General features: G+C 35.7%; 1 long non-coding RNA gene across 1 annotated transcript in view; it reads right to left on the minus strand.

Moving 5' to 3' along the window:
• Positions 1 to 2103: 2103 nt before the first annotated feature.
• The window catches only part of LOC141370999 (uncharacterized), a 19698-nt gene continuing 5615 nt past the window's right edge, over positions 2104 to 16186 (minus strand). Inside the window, exons 2-3 of the long non-coding RNA XR_012375580.1 lie at positions 4050 to 4129; positions 2104 to 2700 (exon numbers count right to left, since the gene is read on the minus strand). This is a non-coding gene — a long non-coding RNA (uncharacterized lncRNA). The remainder of the gene's footprint in view (positions 2701 to 4049; positions 4130 to 16186) is intronic.

The following is a 16186-nucleotide window of genomic DNA, read 5'->3' on the forward strand; positions in this document are numbered from 1 at the left end:
CATCCTACAGACTTCTTTTCCACTTTGTTCATGTTTTTTCTAAAGATAATTAAAATTAGTTCTCATTACATGGGGTGCCTCTCTTTTTCATTACATACATTTTAGCAGGTAAGTCCTCGCAATTCTTTATATACTCTGCCTTAAATTTTTTTAAGAATAATTTTGGCAGGTTTATTGAAAATTAAATAACTAGAAATTTAGTTTTTAATCTAATTATGATGGACTTGATACATACATAATTAGTGTTTCTCTTCTTAAATGTTAATTCTAAATTTTAATTATGATAACGTCACTCAACATAAGATTTGCCCTCTTAACAAATTTTAAAGTATATACTAAATTATTGACTACAGGAAAAATGTTGTACAGCAATCTAGAGCTTATTCATTTTACTTTTCTGAATCTTCATGCCTGTTGATTAATAACTCCTTATTTTTCCCTAATCCTAGCCCCTGGCAAGTACCATCCCATTCTTTGATTCTATGAATTTGACTATTTTAGATTCTTCATAAAAGTGGAACCATGAAGTATTTGTCTTTCTGTGACTGGCTTATTTCACTTAACATAATGTCTTCAAGTTTCATTCATTTTGTTGCATATTGCAGAACTGGTTCTTTTTAAAAAACTGAATAGTGTTCCATTGTATGCATATACCACATTTTCTTTATTCATCTGCCCTTTATGTGTTTTTACATCTTGGCTGTTGTGGATCATGCTGCGATAAACATAAGAGTGCTAATATCTCTTCAAGATCCTGATTTCAATTATTTCATTTTTTTAATTTTATTTTTTATTTTTTAGTAATCTCTACACCCAATGTGGAGCTTGAACTCACAACCCCAAGATCAAGAGTCACATGCTCTTCCAACTAAGCCAGCCAGGCACCCCTGATTTCAATTGTTTTAGATAAATACCCAGAAGTGAAATTTCTGAATCATATTTTAGTTCTATTTTAACTTTTCAAGGAACCTTCATTCTGTTTTCCAGAGTAGCTGCATGATTTTGCATTCCCAACACTGAGCACGTGTTCCAATTTCTTCATATACCTACCGACACTTGTCTTTTGTTCTTTGATATAGCCATACTGGGGGTGCCTGGGTGGCTCCATTGGTTAAGCCTCTGACTCTTGGTTTCAGCTCAGGTCATGATCTCAGGGTCATGAGGTCGAGCCTCACAACGGGCTCTGTCCTCAGCATGGAGTCCACTTGGGATTCTCTGTCCCTGTCCCTCTGCCCCTCCTGCTTGTGTGCTCTCTCCCTCAAATAAATAAATAAATCTTAAAAAAAAAAGTCATCCTGATAGGTGTGAGGTGATTTTCTGATTTTGATTTGCATTTCCCTGATGATAGTGATGTTTAGCATTTTTTAAAAAATATATCTATTTCCCACTTGTGTGTTTTCTTTGGAGAAATGTCTTCAAGTTCTTAGCCCATTTTTAAATTGGTTTATTAGTTTTTGTTATTTTTGTTTTTTATTTTTAGTTTTTGGCTATTGAGTTGCAAGAACTCCTTGTATATTTTGGAGATTAGCCTCTTATCAAATACATGGTATGAAATATTTTCTCATATTTTGTAGGTTGCCTTTTTACTCTGTTGATTGGTTCCTTGGGCTGTGCAGAAGCTTTTTGGTTTGATGTAGTCCCACTTTTTGTTTGTTTGTTTTGACACCTGTACTTTTGGTGTGAGATCCATGAAATCACTGCCAAGTCCAATGCCCTGAGGTTTTCCCCTATGTTTTCTTCTAATAGTTTTGTGGTTTGAGGTCTTACATTTAAGAATTTAATTCATTTTCAGTTAATTTTTGTGTATGGTGTAAGATAAGGGTCCAGTTTCATTCTTTCTTTCATGTGTGGATGTCCAATTTTACCAACATCATTTTGATGCCAGCAGGCTGGGTCCAAGCACCCAAAGGGGGCCAAGAGGGTCCCTGGCTGTGTGCAGGATAGAAATCAAACATGAGCCAGTAGGAGGTGTAAGCAGAGTTTATTGAAGGTGTAGAGAGAGTGCGGGTACAGACAGAATATCTGGGAGACTCAGAAAGGAAAGGAGGGAGTCTTGGCTTTGTTCAGGGTCTGGATGCTTTTATTGAGGATTGTAGTCTGGTGTATATGTCTACTCAGGCATCCAGGAACCGGTTAGAACAAAGACGAGGGCCCAGGTGTTATTCCTTGGAGCGAGAGGGTTTGGCATCAAGATGTCGAGCTCTGGTGGTATGGACTACACTTTGTCCCGTCATTCTCACTTGGTCTGTCCTTAGATGTTATCTTTTCTAAATAAATCATTACCTCCTTGCCCCTTACAAGGAGGACATACACTATGTGCATTCTGAGGCATGTGTAAAGTAGGGGTGCACATCCTAGCAAGCATAGAAGCAGGAAAAGGAGCAAAAAGCAGGTTTTTATGGAGTCCTTCAGTTTTCCTGTCTCAATTTGTTGAAGAGACTACCTATTCCCCATTGTGTATCTTTCACACACTTGTTGAAGATCAGATGATTGTGTATGTGTGCATTTATCTCTGGACTCTCTTTGCTGTTCTACTGATCTGTCTGTCTTTATGCCAGTATCATACTGTTTTGATTACTGTAGCTTTGAGGAAGAGCAACTTCTCCAGTTTTGTATTCCTTTTCCAAGATTGATTTGTCTGTTTTTGTTTTTCTGCGGCACATATGAATTGTAGAATTGTTTTTTGTTGTTGTTCTATCTCTGTAAAAAAAAAAAAAGGACATTAGAATTTGGTAGAGATTACACTGAATCTATAGATCACTTTGGGTAGTATGGATATTTTAACAATATTACATCTTCCAATTCATGAACACAGTATATCTTTTTACTTGTTTTTGTCTTCTTTCATTTCCTTCATCAATGTTTTGTAGTTTTCCATACACAAATCTTGCACCTTCTTCCTGTTGCTATGGTGCAATGCCTGGAGCAAAATCTCCAGTGAGAGGTTGTTTTGAATCTCTCCTATATTTGGTGCGTCTTGTTTTGCATTCTCCTGGGGTGCAGGAGCCTTTGAGTTGGTTTCTGAGTTCTCACAAAGAATTTATCCATGAGTTTTGGCTGAATTGGTGTGTTTGTGAGACGAAGGGCTACTTCTTCTGCCAACTTGCTAATGTCACTCCTTTTGAAGTTTTAATTCATATTCTTTAAATAAGTTTGGTAAATGCTATAAACTACAACACCTCTTTGAAATTCACAACGTACGCTTGCTTATTAAAAGATCTGCAATAACTCCTGTTTACCAAATGCTGACTAGGTGGTGCTAAGCCTTGTATTAGCTACTTTAAATGTCTAATCCTAACCACTTGCAAAGCTTACATCATGTTTACTTTGTAGGTGAGGAAACTGATAGGTGAAATAATTTCCTAAATTCACGTAAATAATCACAAACTTAGAGATACTTGGATTCACCAATGTCTAACACCAATGTCTATACTCTTTCTACAATGTACTTTGATATGTGACAAATGACTCATAATTTTGTATATATTCATATTCAATTTGATTCAGGACCTCCAAATCAAATCATGTAATAAAACCAGGCTTTAATTTTTATTTATTTATTTTTTTGAGAATTAAGAGGCATGCCAAAATTAGGATGTATGACAACTATATGTACCTAGGGTACATTGTGCTTATGGCTTTGTTAGTTTTTTTCATTCTTCTTTTCATCTGTAAATTTATAAGTGTCCAGAGTCAGGTTCAGGCCAGAATCCTCTTGGGTTCTACGATGGTGTCCACCTCACCAATGTGTTCTCCTTGCCAAGAAATGAATGGCTGGCACAGAGTATATGCCTTCAAGGGGTGTTAACTAAAAATGTGAAGAGTCAACCCTAAGGGCTGATGTATCAGTCCCCTCCATTTTCACCCATATCAACACTGAAGTAGAACTAACACCTTTCATAGTTAATATAAAAAATCCACTCACTCCCAAAGCTGTACCTAATGGTCTTGAGTTTATGGACAATTCTACTCGGAGGTAGAGAAAACTTGTTCCGAAAGCAAAACTCAGTTCCAAACAGCATTGCCCATTCTTGTTCTCTGCAAATTACCTCTAATAATGCTTCAAAAATTGATCCTCTCTCTGATGCTTCACCATCCCACTGGCTCTGGCAGCCCATTCTTTATAGTCCTGCAAAATATATTCTTAGCTCTAATACACACACAGATATGATATATGGTATATATATGATATTTAGTTACAGATATAAAGATGAAAATCTCTGGAATGAATATACATATATATCTGAATATAAAAATATAAAGTACAACTGGAGAAGTAAATTTTGCTGCTGTATATTATTTTTAATGCAGTAGTCCCAAATTAATTAAATGAGAAAAGTTCCTTCTTAATTTCTAGTCAAGCTATGTCTAAACATTTCCTTAAATTTTGAGCACGTCTTTTTGCAACATATGAATTTTAACTTATAGTTATATAATTGCAGATATTCTGTTTAAGTATTTTTTTTCTTTTAATCCACAAGGGGAAAATGTTTTCTTAAAACAATCTCAGTTTGAATAAAAAATGTATTTGTTGTTATCTGTAACAATAAAATTGAGTTAATATTTACCTCCCTCTAAATTCTATAGGAATAAACAAGCATACATTTCATATCAAGAAGCTGAGACATACACCATTTGGACAGTTTAACCCACAATATTTATATAGCTATAAAGGGACTACAGTGCATTTTTATATCCCATAGTAGTACTTAAAGAGAATAAAAAATGTAAACCATAAGATGATATGCTTATTGTAAAAGTATTCTCTGATCCTGCACCACTGCATAATGGTGTATAAAATGTGCTATAATTTTGAAGTCAGAGGACATAGACTTCAGTATGAAAATTATATTAATCATTAAAATCTGCCTATCATTTCTTTTAAAACCTTTATACTTCAGTCATCATGAGAGTTTCTTTAGGTAGACTTTTGAAAACACTCCAAGGTAAACTATGCAGCATATCAGAGCATCTTTTGTTAACTTGTGCTATTGGAGGAAAAGGCCCCATGGCTTTTGCAATCATAGACCCAAGTAATTTTAGGCTCAATGATTTTATTATCATTACCACCATTTTTTCCGGTGGTTTATCTTCAACTACCAAAGCACAAATGGAATCCAGAAAGTGGAACATTTCTCTATTATGTTGTGCTCTACTGTTTAAGCAACCATCTCTTTTAAAGCCATGAGAAATGAGACAAGAAAGCTTGGGGTATATATTTACTTTGGGGTATATATTTACAGATTTATCTATTTTATCTAATCACCACAAATGCATCTTCATTTTATATGCTTTAGGCCTGCAATTTTACAATAGTAACTGGAGTTGATTTTCTATAACAATGTATGGTTTATAACTAAGGACCAATTTAATTCAATAAACAGTTTAGTGATTCTATTTGCCAACTATTTTCTTAAACTCAGGGAACACAGAGGCAGATGGGACAGAGGCCATGCCTTCAGGAAGCTTACAGTTTGAAGACAGAGATGAGTATATGGTGTGTGATGAGAGAGTTATCCACATAGCCCTAAGGGATCACAAAAGAAAGAACCAATCTCAGAATAAGGGGAGCAGGTGAAGGGGATTAAGAGTGCACTTATGTTGATAAGCACTGAGTAATACATAGAGTTGTTGGATTACTATATTGTACACCTGAAACAAATGTAACAGTATATGATAACTACACTGGAAAAAAAATAAGGGGGAGAGAAAAGTCATGTTTGGAGTTTGATATTTAAGCTAAGTCTTAAAGGGCAAATAGGGGTAGACCATGTAAATTCATGGAGAATGTTGTTAAGCAAAGAACAGTAAGTGCAAAAGCAAAAATTTGTGAATGTTTATGGCATGTGTGTGACATTTAAAGAAATACAGGTAGTTCTGAATGACTGGAGATTACAGTACAAATTAGGGAAACAGGAAGAGATGAGCATGGAGAGATAGGATCACTTATGAGTAAGTATTTTCAGCTAAAGTGAGTACCTGTGTCACCTCATGAGTTGATTTTAAGAATAACATATAGCCAGCATTGCTCTTAAAATCCCATAAATTGCTCATAAAGTATGGTATATGTGGCTTTTATCCATCCAACCCTGTTCAGTAATGTGTTGGTATAAATATCCGAGACAGATGATGGACATTGGACATACTCTGATGATCTGTCCTCCTTTTACTCTTACATCACTAATTACTTTTTAAATTTTTCTCTTTCATCAAAATCAAAGTTATTTAATTTGTAAATGCATATATGATACAACTCCCTTCTAATTTAAAATGTATCTCAAAGGATAGGAAGTTATTGAGAGATACGAAGTAAGATAATGTGAAAGACCATTTTACCAAAGTTTGAACAGGCTAGGACTGGAGGCAGGACCCTGATTAGAAAAGTAATACAACTGTCCAGTTAAGATGTACAAGAGAGGGGCGCCTAACTGGCTCAGTTAGTAAAGCATGCAAATTTTGGTCTTGGGGCCATGAGTTCAAGCCCCACGTTGGGCATAGAGCCTACTTAATTTAAAAAAAAAAAAAAGAAAAAGAAAAAAGATGAAACAAGAGAGAAAAATAAACTGAGGTAGAATTTGTAGGGATGTAGAAGAGAACACAGATATCAGCTATACTAAGATGACAGAGTAAATATTCCTAGGTTTCTGATTGGATTTGGATGTTGAATAAAATTTGGAAATCTAAGATGATGTTCCAATTTCCCACACAGATAATGGCCACAACACTTAAGGACTGTTAGCAGATGTATTAATTGTGCTTTCTATGTACATCTTAGCCTGGATCTCCCATAATGCAAATCCTGAGGAAGCACTTGCAGGATATTTTATCAGAGGGAACTAGTGTAACAAGAGTAGGAATAAAGAGAAATCAGAGAAGGAAAACAAATATAAGGACATGACCCTCTTTCTTTTTAAAGATTAATTTTATTTATTTATTTATTTATTTTTGATAGAAAGAGACAGCAGAGCAACAGAGAGAGAGAGCACGAACAGGGGGCAGAGGGAAGGGCTAAGGGAGAGAGAGAAGCAGACTCCCCACTGAACAGGGAGCCTGATGTGGGGCTCCATCCCAGGACCCTGGGTTCATGACCTGAGCCAAAGGCAGATGCTTAACTGACTGAGCCACCCAGGTGTCCCTAGAACATAAGCTTCTTGATGGCCCCAGTTCTCAAGCAAACGCAACTATACCTCAGTTTTTCAGTCACTCTCGTTTCTAAAACACATTATATGGTATCACTGAGTGTCAAAGTCCTTGATCTATCTAAAACACATTATATGGTATCACTGAGTGTCAAAGTCCTTGATCTATTGAGGAGTAAGATTGAATAATTTATCTGCTGGGTTATTTTCTTTTCCTATCTTTCATTATTCAAAGATATTTGAATAAGATATTCCCTGTCGTTCATTCTCAAAGACTGAGACAATAGAGCAAAATACATGGAATGTGGCTAAAGCAGTGTTAGAAGGGGAAATTAGTAACTGCAAATAACTATGATAAAAATGAAGACTGATCTCCAACAAATAACCTAACTTTCCAACTGAAGAAGAAACCAAAAAATCAAGAGAAAAGTAAACCCGAAGTAAGCAGAAAAAAATAACAAAACAAAAATACATGAAATCGAAAACTTGAAAAAAATCAACGAAACTAGAAGTTTGTTCTTTGAAAATATCAACAAAATAGACACACCTGTAGCAAAAACGGAGGGGGGTAATCAAAATTAGGAATGGAAATGGGGACATGATAATCTACCTTACAGAAATACCATGAGCAAGTGGGATTTAACCCAGAAATTCAAGGTTGATTTAATTCTGAAAATCAATTAATGTAATATACCATATTAATAGAATGGAGAACCCAAGCCACATGATCATCTGATTTTATCATAGCACTTAACATTCATTCTTTTATGATAAAAAAAGAACTCAACAAACTAAGATTAGGAGTTAACTTTCTCAACCTGGTAAAGGGCATCTACAAAAAACCAGCAGCCAAGATTATACTGAATAAGGACTTGATGCATTCCTGCTAAGATCAGGAACAAGACAACGATGAATGTTCTTGCCACTTTTTTGCAATATTGTACTGGTGGTTCTAGAAAAGCCAAGTAGACAAGAAAAACAAAAAAGCATTGATATTGGAAAGAAAGGAACAAATAATAAAAAATTATAAGGAATCCACCAAAAAAATTTTGACTTCATCTAGGTTGTAGGATACAAAACCAATATAGAAAAATCAATTGCATTTCTATATACTAGCAGGCAACCTGAAAATGAAATACAGAAAACAACTGTATTTTCAGGGCATCAGTAAAATAAAATACTTTGTAATAAATTTAACAAATGCAGTGCAAGATTTGTAAAAAAGAAAACTACAAAACATTGAAAGAAATTAAAGAAGGGGCACCTGGGTGGCTCAGTGGGTTAAGTGTCTGCCTTTGGCTCAGGTTATGATCCCGGGGTCTTGGGATCCAGCCCTGCACAGGACTCCCTGCTCAGTAGGGAGTCTGTTTCTCTCTCTCCCTCTGCCCCCTCCACTTGTATGCAAGTACTCTCTCTCTCGCTCTCAAATAAATAAAATCTTCAAGGAATTAAAGAAGAGCTAAATAAATGGAATAACATCCTATGTCACTGACTGGAAAACTTAATATTGTTAGGTTGGCAATACTCCCTAAATCATCTACAAATTCAACATAATGCCTATTAAAATACCAGCTGCCTTTCTTTCTTTTTTTCTTTCTTTTAGAAATTATCAAGCTGATCATACAAATTATTGTATGAAATATAAGGGACTCAGAATAGCCAAACAATGTTAAAAAATTATAATAAAGGAGGACCCACACATCCTGATTTCAAAAACTACTACAAAGCTACACTAATCAAGACAGTGTGGTTCTAACATAAAGAGAGATATATAGATCAATGAAATAAAAATTAAGGTCCAGAAATGAACCTTTACATTTATGGGCAATTAATTTTGACAAGAGTGTCAAAAAATTCACTGGAGAACAAATATCTAACCTGTAAAACTCTTCTAAGGAAACATAGGAATAAATAATCTTTGCTTCACATTTGGAAATGGTTAGGTAGATACGTTACCCAAAACACAAGAAACAAAGGTATACATAGATAGACTTCATTAAAATTAAAAAAAAAAACTGTTCAGAAATAATAGCATCAGGACAGTGAAAATACCATCCATAGAATAAGAGAAAATACTTGCCAATCATATGCAATAAGGGAATTGTATCCATAATACATAAACCACTCTTACTATTCAATAATATAAAGACAAGTAACTGAATTTTAAATGAGCAAAGAATAGTATAGACATTTCTCAAAGGAAGATGTACAAAGACAACAAGCACATGAAATAATGTTCAAGGTCATTAGTCATTTGGGAAATGTAAACAAAAATCATAGTAATTCACACCCACTAGGACAGCTATAATAAAAAAAGCGCAATAATAAGTGTTGGTGAACATGTGGAGAAATTGGAACCTACATATATTGCTGGTGAGGAAGTATAATGGTGCAGCCAGTTTGGAACAGTTTGATACGTTCTTCAAAAGGTTTTTAACCTTTTTTTTTTTTTTACGATTTTATTTATTTATTTGAGTGGGGGGAGGGAGAGGGAGAAACAGACTCCCTGCTGAGCAGGGAGCCCAGTGCAGGCAGAAACAACTAACTGAGCCACCCAGGCACCCCTTAACCTTTTTTTTTTTAACAGCATTGCCATACTATCCATTTTTACTCTTAATTGTACATCCAAGAAAAATGAGAATATCAGTCCACACAAAAATGCACTCATGAATATTCACAGCAGCATTATTTCTAATAGCCAAAAAATGAAAACAACCCAAATGTCCATCAAATGGTGAATGAATAAGCCAAATGTGATCTATCCATACAATGAGACATTATTTGATTTGTAAAAAAAAAAAAAAGGAAGTACGGATACTTGATAAACAGGGATGAGCCTTAAGAACATTATACTAAGTTAAAATAACACAAAGACCAAATATTATAATTCCTCTGGTATAAAATGTGCAGAATAGATAAATCTATACTGAAAAATACTAGGTGAGTTGTTGCCTCTGGCTGGAGGGTAGAAGTAAAATGAAGAGTGACTAAATGTCTTAGGTTTCTTTTGGGAGTGATGGAAATGTTCTAAAATTATGGTGGTGATTCTAGAACAACTCAGCGAACACACTAAAAAGCACTGAATTGTACATTTTAAATTAGTGAATTTATGGTATTTGAATATATCTCAAAGTTGATTAAAAAAATCAAGTCACTAACTTATAGAAATACGTACATATAACAAAATGATATCTAAAATTTGAGTCAGATCTACAGATGGGTATGTAATTGGTTAAACAAGGTTAGCCATAGATTGATAATTGTTGAAGCTGGTCGAGAGTATCTGGGAGTTCATCATTCTGTTCTTTCTAGTTTTGTCTATATTCAAAATTTTTAATAAAACCAATTAAAAATACACTTTTTCCAACCATTATTTGAAGATCATGCCCCATGTGCTCAGAAACATTGATTGCACTGTAAGGATGATACTTATATCTTATGAAATATACCATTGATTGTGTCAAATTAACAATCGGCAGAGATTAAGCACGTTGGATATATTAAATAAAAGTCCTAGAGAAATAAAATGGGACAATTTATTCCTTTGGTAGCAGAATGATCATTGGGTGGTCTCTCTGGAAATTGGTCACTTCTTATTAGAATGTAGTACTGAGATTTTAAATTCCAACTCTTTGTTGGAATTTTCATTTTTAGGGAATGAAGGACTCATTCTGACAAACTGTAAAATAAAAATTTTTTTTAAATCTATGTTCCTCAAAATTAAAAACAAAAACCTATTATTTTCCTCCCTAAAGGATTCCTGCAGTCCCCTCTAGGAAAAAAACCCTTAGGAAGGAACTCAAGCCCCATCTCTTTATTATAATTAAGATAAAAGCAGGGAACTCTTCTTTTGTCCCTTAGGATCAGCCAGCCATGCAGATCTGGCCATCCTTCCTTCAGGGAGCTAAGGCCAGACCAGGGCAAGAGTTAGTATTACCAGGCATGGTAAATGCTTGGCATCCACATTGCAATTCCTGCCTCACAGATCAGGGTAGACATTACTAATAAATTTCAGAACTCTTTCCTCCTGAGCTTTGAAATTGTTCTCAATGAACTGACCCAGAGAACACACCAGCAGTCTGAATTTATGTGAGTTGAAACTTACTTCTTTTCTGGATTTTGTGATGATGCTAGTATTAAGGTAAAGTTAAGAGAAGGTTAGGATTTAGCTTTATCATGGGAGTAAATGTTAATCTAGTATGAGAGGCTTTAACGAGGCTTAGCATTAATATTAGGGTTTTAGATATGATTAGCACTAGCACTAAGGTTCCTTTTAGATGGTATAATTATAAATCTGAGACTAGAGTTGTCTTACAACTTTTTGCTTAATATTAGAAAGGATGAAGTTAGAATTGGGCATATTTTACTGTAAGAGCCAGAGTCAGATGAGTATCTTGAAAATATTGTAAGACCTCTCAAAGCTGACCTATTTCTTCTCTTAGGATTTGTCTTCAGTCTGTTTTTTGAAAGAATAGTAATGAAAGAGATAAAACAACTCTTAAATGATTCCAATAACTGAGCTCCTAAATTAGTAGGGTTTTATTTTATAGATTATCCTATACAACTCAGATTTTATGAGTTAATTTTAATATTTGCTTAATAACATTTGTTAGGCTACTTACAAAAGTCACTGCAAAATGTTTCAAATATCTTTTAATCACCATTTCAAAAGAAAACCCAAATCAAGGTGATCAAAAGCCACTAATAAAATGAGAAACATAAGAGAACTGATCAGCATATGCAGTGAAATACTAAGTCAAACTGAATAGCCACATCTGCATTAGAGTACATATGTTGGTTTCAACCACAATGTAAAATTTATACTCTGTGAACATGACAGCAATATATCACACATGCATTGTTGCTCAGTTCCACCAACCTAACCCGATTTATCATTCTTGTTTTAAAACAGAAAGCGGGTGGTGTTTTATAAGTATTAGGAGCCATGCCGAACAGGACGAAATTTTAAATCCCTTTAAGAAATTTCTCCTTTTAAACTGTAAAAAAAGAAACTATCTCTTAAGGAGAACCCTCTTACACTGTTGGTGAGAATGCAAGCTGGTGCAGCCACTCTGGAAAACAGTATGGAGTTTTCTCAAAAAGTTGAAAATAGAGCTACCCTACAACCCAGCAATTGCACTACTGGGTATTTACCCCAAAGATACAAATGTAGTGATCCGAAGGGGTACATGCACCCCGATGTTTATAGCAGCAATGTCCACAATAGCCAAACTATGGAAAAAGCCCAGATGTCCACTGACAGATGAATGGATAAAGAAGATGTGGTGTATATATAAAATAGAATACTACTCAGCCATCAAAAAAAAAAAAATGAAATCTTGCTATTTGCAATGATGTGGACGGAACTAGAGGGTATTATGCTAAGCAAAATAAGTCATTCAGAGAAAGACAATTATCATATGATCTCATTCATATGTGGAATTTAAGAAACAAAACAGAGGATCATAGGGGAAGGGAGGAAAAAATAAAAGATGAAACCAGAGAGGAAGACAAACCATAAAAGATTCTTAATCATAGGAAACAAACTGAGGGTTGCTGGAGGGGAAGGGAGTGAAGTGATGGGGTGACTAGGTGATGGGCATTAAGGAGGGCATGTGAGGTAATGAGCACTGGGTATTATATAAGACTGATGAATCACTGACTTCTACCTCTGAAACTGATAATGCATCATATGTTAACAATTGAATTTAAATAAAAAATTAAAATTAAAAGTCTCTTATTGAAATGATGCCATCGAGTAAGTGTAGTTTGCTTGCTTGCTAACTAGTTCTCTACCTATAGCCCTCCATTTTTTTTAAGGTTTTATTTATTTATTTGAGAGAGAGAATGAGATAGAGAGAGAGCATGGGGGGGAGGGTCAGAGGGAGAAGCAGACTCCCTGCTGAGCAGGGAGCCCGATGCGGACTCAACCCCGGGACTCCAGGATCATGACCTGAGCCAAAGGCAGTCGCTTAACCAACGGAGCCACCCAGGTGCCCTATAGCCCTCCATTTTTTGAAAGGATTTGAAAAAAGGGAAATAAATGTAATTAATTTTAAAAAATAACAAAAATATTTTTTAAAACAGAGGATGAGAAAGTAAGGGTAAAATATGTAAGTCAAGACCAGAGGAACAAATAAGTAATAAAGAATGCAGGTCATTAGATTATTACATTTACCCAAGAAGACTGCAAATTAATCTCAGACTTTCCTAATTACAAACATAAAGAGAAAACAAGATGTTATGAGATTTGAGTTGTCCATAAGGCAAAATATTACCAGTTACTAAATGAATCAATTCATTAAGAAACAATCATTTCAAATCTTTGTCCTCTTAAAACAATCTTTGCTCATATATGCTTCCATATGCTAAAAGATGGAAAGATAAAATAGCATTATCTTTTATTATCTATGTATCCCTTAAAAAAAATCTCCAGTCTCAAGAGCAAAGTTACAGTGTATTCATGCAGATTTCTTCAAGTAAGGTAAGGAGGTATGGCATGATAAATCTATTTCCAGTCTTGTAGGCTTTCACAAGAATCCAAAATAGCATCGTTTCATCAGGGGCCAAGTTTCATGTCAAATAGTGTGTAAAATCTAATAATACCCAACAGGTGATAGAAGGAATGCAGGGGAAAAAAATAAAAGCTACATAAAAACATTACCAGGGACATTACAGTTGTGACTGAAAATTCTTGAAGTTCTTTTGCTTAGATTATGTAACTATGTAGAGGGAAGAAAAAAAAAGGAGTCACAATCTTGGATACTTGAGGCAAGTGCAATTTTCTTATTTTCTTAATTTTTCCCCTTCTTATTTCTCTTCCATACTTGCCTACTTTCAGTTTTCCTAGGCATTTAACAGTGTCAAGGGAGACTGGGCTGGAAAGAACACTTGCTGGGAGTGAGAAAATCCGAGTTCTAGTTTTGGTTTTGCATTCAGCTCGCCTTTCCCTTCATCCCCTTCCAGCTCATTTTGCCCATCTTTAAAGAGAAGGCACTGCTCTGCTAGTTCACATCCCAAATCTACCTTCCAGTAATTATGTGACTTAAGGCAAATCACTTACCATCTCCTATGCCTTAACTCTTTGTTCGTAAATAAGACCCAACCCTAAATCTTACAGAAATTTGCGAGTATTGAATACACGAACATCTCTAGAAAGCTTACCAGAGTACCTAGGACACAGAATATGCTCAATAAATGTTATTTTCTTTCCCTTCATCTTTGCATTCTTCCCTTCAAAGTCTCCTCAAGCTCTAAAATGTGTTTATATTAAGAAACAATAGATGAAAATCACCAGTGAGGGATACAAAATAGGATCATGCTTTTTTTTAGTGTTCAGGTTAAATTACACTGTGACTCCATCAAGCTATTTATAGGAATACTGTTTTTCCCTCCTTCAGTTGCCCCAGTCCTGAGATAAGTCCATGAACCCTAGGGAGCTAACTTGATCCTAGTTCCTCAAAGAAAAGAAAGAAAGGAATATAAAACTCCAAATTCACCAAATCCTGTGTTCTTTCTTGTATACGTGTAACTGCCATATGGTAACTGATACACTGCTTGTTAGACAGGGTTGCCCAAAGTGTTTCATTTCCTTCTCTGGCCTAGCAAAAGTTCCCTTGATATCCGTTACAGTTGTGTGTGTGTGTGTGTGTGTGTGTGTGTGTGTGTGTGTGTGTGTGTGTGTGAGTGACAGTGAGGGAAGTTAAGGGGGCAGGAAAGACGTCCCTCTTCCTCAGTGTTGTGCTAAACAATGATTATACTATTCTACGTCTAGGTCTTGGATGTCTCCATCATAAGTGTCTTGAGTGAATCTACTTTTTAAGTACACTCATACACACACGCACAACATTTTTCCAAGATATGGCAGGGCTGCCAGAGTGGCTGAGTTAGAGAAAAATCTAGTAGTACGAATACACTGTGCCTGGAACTTGCCTTTCTTTAAATCAAAGGGTCACTGTTTTTTCCCCTCACTCTTTGCTTGGTGGGACTGGGTCTCAGGCATATGCCTCTGAAGTTGGAGCCCCATGTGCCCTACCCATACCAGCAGTAATACAGGGTGGGTGATCATGTTCTTCTCCATGATCAGTTAGGAATCCTTCCTGACCCATCTGGTCCTTGAGGTCAGGCTATCTCTGGCCTCATCCATGCTACCCTAACATGGATAGCCATAGAAGATTCCTTTGCCCTGTCCCCATGGCTCCCAAAGGATAATCACAAAAGAAGATCAAGCTGACTTTGGTGTCTCTCTTCAAAGAGCTGGGCTATTAATTTATCATTTGGTTACACACATAGGAAGCAATCTCAGTATTTTCAAGTGACTATCTCTATCATAATGGTCAAAAACAAAACAAAACAAAACAAAAAACAACCTGGATCAAAATGGGGCTCTTTCATACCCAAAGACACAATCGAAACAAAACTCTTTTTCTTGCTTTCTCATCCCTCTGAACTCCCCCTGCTTTTCTGCTCTGTCAGATTCTACTTCAGTGTTCCCATTTCAGAAATCCCTTTGGAAAAGGGGGAACTCTTTTGGCTCTAATGAGTACTGAAATTGTTTTTCCAAGAATGATTAAGGCAGTCAGACTTTATATGGGTAGTGGTAATTGCTCCCCACACTGCCTTAGCAAGGAACAGAGCTGTTGGGAACAGCAAATACTGCAGTGTTATGTAAAGGACTCATTACTATCCTTTGCTTCTTGGTTTGCTGGCTCCCAAGGCAGTGATGGGCTACAGTAGGCAGCTATGAGAAAACCTTGATGCCATTTAAGGATATGCCACAAGACAAGCTGCAGGAAAGAAAGAAAACATAGCTTAGCAGTGTAAAGACAGAAATAAAGCAAGAGATATCACGGGTGTGGGTCCATAGCAGTTGCCTCAGGTGCCAAAAATTACCCCCTTATCGTCAGCTGATTTATATTCCTAAATCATTTGATTTCTTTCATTAAAATTCTCTCTGCCACCCCATCTCCCTCAGCTCCTGCTTAGCAGGGTTCTTTTCTTTTTCTTTCTTTCTTTCTTTCTTTCTTTCTTTCTTTCTTTCTTTCTTT

Source organism: Callorhinus ursinus, unplaced genomic scaffold, assembly GCF_003265705.2.
Source record: "Callorhinus ursinus isolate GAN/ISIS: 27379988/994484 unplaced genomic scaffold, GSC_fseal_2.0 scaffold52, whole genome shotgun sequence".
In the NCBI taxonomy this organism is placed as follows: domain Eukaryota; kingdom Metazoa; phylum Chordata; class Mammalia; order Carnivora; family Otariidae; genus Callorhinus; species Callorhinus ursinus.